The sequence below is a fragment of the Pyrus communis genome, chromosome 15 (genome assembly GCF_041283825.1).
Source record: "Pyrus communis isolate YQ-2024b chromosome 15, ASM4128382v1, whole genome shotgun sequence".
Classification (NCBI taxonomy): domain Eukaryota; kingdom Viridiplantae; phylum Streptophyta; class Magnoliopsida; order Rosales; family Rosaceae; genus Pyrus; species Pyrus communis.
Genome location: NC_142579.1, coordinates 24,189,721 through 24,198,097, shown reverse-complemented (window position 1 = coordinate 24,198,097; position 8,377 = coordinate 24,189,721). Strand labels below are relative to the sequence as shown.

Below are 8,377 nucleotides of genomic sequence, written 5' to 3'. Positions count from 1 at the left end.
GCGGAGACTAGTTCTCCCTTTGTTGCTCGATGGTTCAGTAGTTCAAGTACCCGGAAAAGGAAGAGAGCTACTAATGATAATGATCTTGTTGTCGCATTTAAAGAAATGCTTTCTGAATCAATTGATAAGTTGGGTGAAGTTTTTCAAGTTGCTTTTGGGAAAGTAGTGGATTCAAAACCTGAGATTGTTTCATAATTGTCAAAGATGGATTTGTCCATTGAGGATCAAATCAAGACACTAAATATCCTTTTCAAAAAGTCATAGAATGAGAGGACATTCTTGTCTTTGGATGATGCAATGAAAAAGCTTTGTACTCATGTTACTTGGACAAAGTAACCCCAATTGACATTTCAAACCAACAACAATATATTTTGTTAAAAGTAGCATGCATATATTTTGGCTATCTGGACAAACTGTTTCTTACTGAAACCACCTTGCATTTGTATATTTTATGAACTTAGATATGTGGTTGGATTATATATCCTAACGATTATAATTTTTTGTGAACCTTCTTTTATGTTATTAGAAAATATTTTGAATTTGATGTATGAAATTTACTATTTTTCTTTGTTATTTGAAAATTTATATAGTTTTCAATAGGTATAAATATGAGAAAAGTTCAACAAAGAAAGAAAGATTTGTTAAATTTTTTTTTTTCTCTTGTCCTATCCGGTTCAGTACCAAACACATTATAAATAATACGGTTATTAATCCGATACTGCACCAAACACCCGACTAATTTAGTCAATACTATCCGGTGGCTATTTATTCTATCCGATAGAAATAATCAGTACAGTCCGAGCTGTCAAACAAGACCTAAATCTTCAATTTCTTTGTCACAGTGAAGTCCCCAACATCTTCAAAACCCTGAATGAAAGGCCCAGAATCCGCCCTGAGGAAATTGGCAAATTAGCATAAACAATGCTATTATTTATCCAATCAAAGCCAAACTGACATGGTGTAGAACTAACACTACAAAATTCGTCAAAGAAACTAAACAATGGGTAGAATGTTTCTAAGATTTATATTTTATACAAAAATAATCTTCTGACAAAGCAAAAACACAAATTAGAAAGGAGAAAATATATAAAATTTGAGTAAAAGGTCACAAACACATAAGTCATTGAATGGAGATTATTCGAACAGATTTTGTTAAGCAACCACATGGATTATATATGCCAAAGATTAGATGATGGTACGCGTCAAATGATATACTAACTGGAATCTTGAACTTCATGTGACTCAACTATATACAAAATACTCCGACAAATATTATATATTTACCAAACACAAATACAAAAGGGCACGTAAAAGAGTCTATGAATGTGATATAGCGTACCAAGTTAGTAAAAATATCCTCCGACATGGCCAGCTCAAAAGAAAGAGATTCCTCGACTCACAATGTGTTATAGAGAAACAATTTTCTGCATATTTCAATATATCCCCTTGTCAATATATCCATTATATCCATGAATTACACTAATTCATAACCACTGAATTGTCATTGTAAAGGACCAGTGAATATTTGTTCTTTGTATGTGTGTAGATGTAGAGACTAGTCTAAAATTAAACATGCTCGAAATATTTGAGCTTTACCCGATTACCGACGGAACAAAGGGCTCAAAAATAGGATTTCAACTCAGATATGAACTCATATTTGAACTCGAATTAGATTGATGACTGCTATCTCTTTCTCTGAGCTCTAAGTTGGCAATTAAAGAAAATACTATAAATTTTGAGACACGCAATTCAAATTCTAAACAAAAGGCTAAACTTTCAAACATGCAATCCGAAATTAAGCTTTACCATTAATATTGAAAAATTTTAGTTGTGAAATAATAAACTATAATACATAAAAATAACTTGTTGAAGACCCACATCTATTTATTTCACCCCAAAAAATTGTGCGCAAAAAATTCCCTAAAATATCATGCCCTAACATTACAGGCTAAATTAATTGATGTGAAAATAACCTAAAAACTGAGAATTGGGTTTGGAGATATTACCAATGAAACAGAGGAGTACTGGACATACTTCTATGCTCCTCTTCCTCTTTCTCTAATTGAAGTTGAGTTCTCAGGTGAAGTGGTGTTAAAGTTAAAAAAAAGTGTAAAAAGTGAACAACTTTGCAAAAGAATACAATAATTTATGATGAAAATCTATATTACCAGTCGAAATTATATAGGGGAAAGAAACCGTACCAAATTTGAGGCACAAATGATCAAACTCTAAAGCCCTTCATTTCTGAGTTTTTTTTTTTCCAGCAAACAAATAAACTTTAAAAAGAAACTGTAGAATCTAGAGCAAGCATTAAAGAAAGTCAACATTGCAGGGCACCAATGTCTGCCGTAATAAAAAAGAACAGATGTTTCCTAGCTATATTTCAGGGTAATCTAAAAATGTCTCCCTCCTCGATATGAACAATATATAGTAATAGCTTGTCATTTGTTTAACAATCTATAGGTTTTAGCAAACAATTAAAATCAGAACCTATGTGGAAAATGCTGAAAATTATGTGTAAACCACCACCGAGTCAAAATGACATTAAACTGAATGGAAATACTATTATGCCTTTAACAAATAGAAAACACTGCACTTGTGAATAAGATTCCATGTAGAAAATTTATAAATTGAAAAAAAAGGAAATAACATTGGTATTGTTTGGGGAATTCAGAAGAAAAAAAATCTAAAGGTATGAGTCTAGCCTGCTGTTGGTACCCTTAAAGGAAAAACAGTTAATTCAATAACCATTACGTTGAAAAAGAAGAAATTGTAATGAAATTGGGCTCTCCGCTCCTGGTCAGTAAATAGTACTATTCTGTCCTCCGGGGGACTCCAACAAGAGATTCTTTCTCAAAAAAGCTTGCCCCACCTCACTTGAATGCAAATTACCTCCTTATCCAGATTAACCATTACGTTGAAAAAGAAGAAATTATAACGAAATTCTAAATCCAAGACATTAGAAAAATGTAATTCTTACCAGATTAACAAAGTTAACAACAAATCAAACCAAACTAAAAGCCTAAACCAAAACAGGAAAATAAATTAAATGCCAATGAAACATTATAACATGTATGAGAAAGGCAGGGGTTTACAAACTCTGTTTGTTCCTTCAAACAGGCATAAAAGGGTGTCGAGTTTTGCCAATTACCCCACAATTGTAGATAATTATAACCATATTCTATTCTAAATCTAAAAAGTAGGTGTCAATCAAATTATTAAGTGAGCAAAACCAAAGGAAAAAAATGTTAAAGAAAGAGAAACATAAATTGCTCATCATGGATTTTGGAAAACAAAAAAAAATCGTTAGAAATATAGAATAAAGAGGTCACCTATTATTTTGCATATGTATCTTTGCAACTCAAACACATAGTTTTGATAATGTTTGCTTGTCTGCGATCTGCATAAAGACATTTTACCAAGAGTTATTAACTTTTTCCAACCTTTCGAACAAAATTATATTCTCTCACTGATATGAAATTAAATTGAAAGTAGAGCTCAAATAAAGTTTGAGGGGTTTAACAATATTTTCTCATCCATTTAAAGGGGTTTAACAATACGAAATTACATCAAACTTCAATCAAGTTGCATAATTAATCCATATAATCAATATGGATTCCGTAGGGAGCTAAGAGAGAAATATCAATTCAGGCTATATCTATCAAACATATCAAAGAAAAATCAATGTCACTTCTTACTGGGTTGACTGTTACTGTTGCCGACCAGCTGCGAAAGAAGTGATTGCTGCAAAATCAAGAGTATCTGCAAGATAGAAAAGAAAAAACAAAGGCAATAAGAAGCAAAAGTTAAATTATGAAAGAGAGAAAGAAATCGACTGATGAACATGGAGTTTGTATGGAATTTCTTTCTAAATACTTGGAATTTAGAAGTTGTGAATCTTAATTAGGTTTCATGTCTTAGTCTTACATACTTTGTAATTTTTGCAAGACCCTGATAGTTGCTAATGCTGGGGATTGCCGAGTTGTGCTTGGTAATGGGTAGAGCAGCAGAGTTGTCAAAAGACCACAAACCAAATTGCAAATATGAAAGACTAAGAATTGAGAATCTTGGCGGTGTCATATATGACGGCTATCTCAATGGTTAATTAGTCATACACAGACTTCAAAACTCAAAACCTTAGGCACCCAGAATAAATATACCTGCATAGTCTCAGGAGAAGCCAACTGACGAAGAAATTCTGGGTTTGCATCATCTCCCTTAATTAAGAATTGGAATCGACCATGTTGCGTTACTGGGCTTCAGAGTTGAGACCGGCCAGATTATGAATAGACCTGGATCAGAAGTCTAGGCCCAACAAACATATGCGTACCGAAGTGTAGAAGAATAATCCCCTCCTTGCCCTGATTGTTATGTTAAGATAGAGAGGCAATCCCGACAAGCGAGCCGTTTTAGCTCAGCTGGTAGAGCGCGTGGCTTTTAACCACGTGGTCGTGGGTTCGATTCCCACAGACGGCGTATTATTCGTAATTTAAATATAAATTTTTTTCTGCCATTTTGCCCTAGACCAAGTACGAACTAGCGTACGAGTACGACTGAGAGAGAGAGAGATACTACGCTAGAAGAAAGGAGAGAGAATGTAAGCGGCTCAGTTCGTATGCGGCGAACCGCTTCATCTAATAGGTCCCTCAGTTTCCATTATCCTTTTTTATCCCCTTTTTCTTTTCTTTGTCAATATACGTAGCAAGTGGCATCGTCGACGTCAATCATCAAATCAAACCACACTGAGCAAACAGGTTCAAACATTAGGTTAATGTTTGGAATGAGGATTCTCTTTGGGTCTTCCAATTACGTCTGTATATCGTGCAGTTAATTTTCATCAGGTAATATTTATATTCAATTTTAAATAAAAAAAATTTACAATGATTTTTTATCACACGATGTACGATAAACGGATATGATTGGAGGATCCTTATGATTTAATTAATCAACATTTTTCTTTCGTGATTCTGCTCTTTTGATTTAGACGTTGCGTTACAATATACGTTTTTTTGTTTCAATTTTTCATCACTAACATGCTTCAAATATTTCACACCTCACAGGACTCCTGATTTTTTTATTTGGATTCAAACGTAGCAATACATTGTCTGTTTCTTGGTTATGTTTTTTACATTGGATTCAAATGCTGCATTGTGCTGTAAACTTGGTGCGATGATTCCACCACAACCCCACCTCCCTTTTTTAGAAAATTAGAATTAGTTGCCTCCTTTTAAACATTTTTAGATTAAACATTCATTCCTTTTTAACTTTAGATTTAGGTGCTTTAACTTTTGATTAAACCATCTATTTCACGTATATTCCTGATTTACATGCTTTTCAAATTTATTTTAAATTCTTCAAATAATATTTGTTTAATTTATTATCTTTATCCTTAATTTCCTCAATTTAAAAATTCAATAATATCCAAATAGATAATAACCAAATTAATTGAGGACCCAGAGGCTTAAATTATTAAGAATTTTCAATAGGATTATGTATATAAATCGTTTCTAACTTGGTACAATCTTTACTACTGTAAGGGTTAATATTCTTTCTCATTCTCTATTTTCTTCGTTAGAATTGAACTATGATTCAAGTGAAATTAACCTACCATATTTCTTAACAAAAACATTAAAATGCACCATCACAACTTATTTTTAAATTAAAACGTACCTATGCCGAATTGAAAGTCTTCATAGTAAATTAAAATGTACCATTACTAAATTAAAATGTAACCATGCTGAATTAAAATGTACCCATGTTAAATCAAAGTGTACCGATGGATTTTAGGTACGTTTATGTTAAATGTACCAATATGCATGTTTTAGTAACTTTCTATTTTATTGTTTGTATCTACATTTTATATGTGTCTATTATGTATTTTCCAATTATTTAAAGAAAAAAACTTTTGCAAGTTGTCTTTTAGGTACGTTTTATGAGTTAAGATAAAACACCAGTGTTGTATAAGTATTGGAAGATTTCAGATTTTCATAATTTTATGAACTAATGACAATTTTTAAAATTGTAAATGCACAAATAATGAAAAGAAAACGAGATAATTTGCCAAAAGGAAATAATATAAAATGAAATTAATAATCCCCAAATTTATAGGAGAATGTTTAATCAAAATTTTAAAAGAAACAGTTGTTTTGTCTAAGTAATTAAAAAACAAGGCACTTATATCAAAATGTCCATTTATTTTTTACCAGACGGACTCTCTTAATTGTTAGGTCCTACCACCTACGTTACTTTTAATCCATTTTACCGTTAAAACATGTCACGTGCCCCTTGTGGAAGAATATTTTTGTCGTTTATTGAAATGCAATATTTACCACTTTGGGGGTTGCCCAACAAATATCAACTTACTATCCTTCATCCCTCTCTACTTAATGCCAATATAGATTTCAGCAGTCAATTTTCAATTCAAATCTTCAACAACCCTTGCCAAAATCAAACCCGAAATCAACTTCTCCCTTTCTCTTCATGACCTAACCAATACCACTACAAAAAAAAAAAAAAAAAAAAAACAACAACAACAACAAGAAGGCCTTTATACAAATTGATTCTAGCGAGTCCTAGAAAGTGAATTGATGCATGAATAGAAACTCAACACCTATCCACTAAGATTGGATAACATACAGCTAATCAAAGGCCGGCCCACCTTGAGACAAGGTGGGTCAACTTACCCCCAAAACTCAGAAATTCTTCGTGGAAAAACTGGGTGCTGCCTTTTGAAAATTTAAGCTGCCCTTGAAAGCTACCCTCCAACTATTAGAAGAATTGCCTCTAGGGGCACTGGATAGGATAGATGCTAGCATCATGCCTTTGTATTCTTTGTTACGGGCATCTTTCGATAGGCTTACTCGACATATGTTGACATCTGTCGACATGCTCGCTCAAAATCTATTGTCGACATGCTCCTATTGGCATCTATCGACAAGCGTGCAATATGACTTAGCAAATTACCTGAGGCCTACCAAGACTCGATAAAATACCAATTTTCATGCCATACCGTCCAACAAGTTTTGTGTGCTATGCTCACTATTCTTATTGACCACTCGAATAATATTTCATGAATCCGCGGCTGCAACTAATCCAATAGTGTTAAGCGGGACTTACGTACTCTATTCCTACCTAATTAACCGAATAATATTGTCCCAAATTTGATAAGGATCGTCCTAGCTAGTGATCGATTGTAAGGATCAAACTGTGCCATATGTCGTAGCACACAAGTCAAACATCCTTAAATGGATAAGCACTCGATGAATCTAAATTTGCATACAGCTAGCTAACAGCAATATAAAAACCAGAAACATACGTAAGTGGACCACACATAATGTTCCAATTTAAACACATCATTATCGACTTACTAAATTCCAACCGAGACCGTTGAGCAACAGCTGCTCTCATGCCTAAAACATCTGGGCTCGATCAAGCAAGCTACATTTGCATGCGCAAACAGAATATGAGAATAATTAGCATGGTTATAGTTAAAAGATAAGGCCTACGAGGGATTAGGAGAGTGACCTGCGTTGCAATTTGTGTATATAGTTAACTATATATGCATGGTAAATAGAAACTCTTAATGTTACAAAATTCTACAATACTGACTCCTACTCCGTCCAAACTAACGAGTTAACTACTATGTTTTGGTGCAACAAGGTTATTGTATGTTTACATGCATGTTTGATTGGTATCACGTGAGTCATTTTTTCATCACTTCCAAGAAGTTATGTACTTTATTTAGAGAATATAGTGTTGATGTAAGTACTGAATGAATGCACTGATTATCCCGTAAAAAAATAGTAGTTGACTTGATAGCTTAACAAACAGAAGAAGCACGAAAATGTAGTTGACTCGATAGTTGAATAGACAAAAGGGGCACTCAGTGTAATGTTGTGTAGTTATGAGTGCTAGTTAATTCACTAATACGCATCTTGTTTTATGTATTTATTTTTTTAATGAAAGATATTATCTACATTAAGAAAGGAGAGGTGGATTTAGCATTAGAATTGATTAGCAATAATGTGATTCAAATTCGTATTTGACGAGAATCAAACATAAGACTTTCACTTACAAATGATAAGGAATACCACTAGACCGTAATACTAAGTAGCAATACAATTCTCGTTAGAGGATGAATTTTTTATTCTTTTTCCTTTATTAATGAATTGCCACTCTTCTCATAATTTGTGTAAGGTTATTATCCGACTCGAAATTCATCTAAAGAGAAACACAACTACTGTTTTAAACGTAGACAGATCCACAAATGCATGTCTACGTGAGAACCATATTCCTTCACCGTACAACATGCATTCACGTAGATATATAGATTCTAAAGAAATTAAACCCATGCAAATCATCCCTATATATTCATATT

General features: G+C 33.1%; 1 long non-coding RNA gene and 1 other non-coding gene across 6 annotated transcripts; one reads left to right on the top strand and one right to left on the bottom strand.

Moving 5' to 3' along the window:
• Positions 1–618: 618 nt before the first annotated feature.
• Positions 619–4,251, bottom strand: LOC137711944 (uncharacterized). 5 transcript variants are annotated; one of them, XR_015956261.1, is made up of 5 exons: positions 3,932–4,251; positions 3,699–3,762; positions 1,597–3,400; positions 1,340–1,424; positions 619–892 (listed from the first exon to the last, which is right to left on the bottom strand). It is a non-coding gene; the product is annotated as an uncharacterized LOC137711944 (long non-coding RNA). The 5 variants fall into 5 exon arrangements; XR_011065170.2 differs by having other exon boundaries at positions 2,007–3,400; XR_015956262.1 differs by having other exon boundaries at positions 1,340–2,058; positions 2,202–3,400.
• A 152-nt stretch (positions 4,252–4,403) lies between these two features.
• Positions 4,404–4,476, top strand: TRNAK-UUU (transfer RNA lysine (anticodon UUU)). The gene has a single exon. It is a non-coding gene; the product is annotated as a tRNA-Lys (tRNA).
• The last annotated feature ends 3,901 nt before the right edge of the window (positions 4,477–8,377 follow it).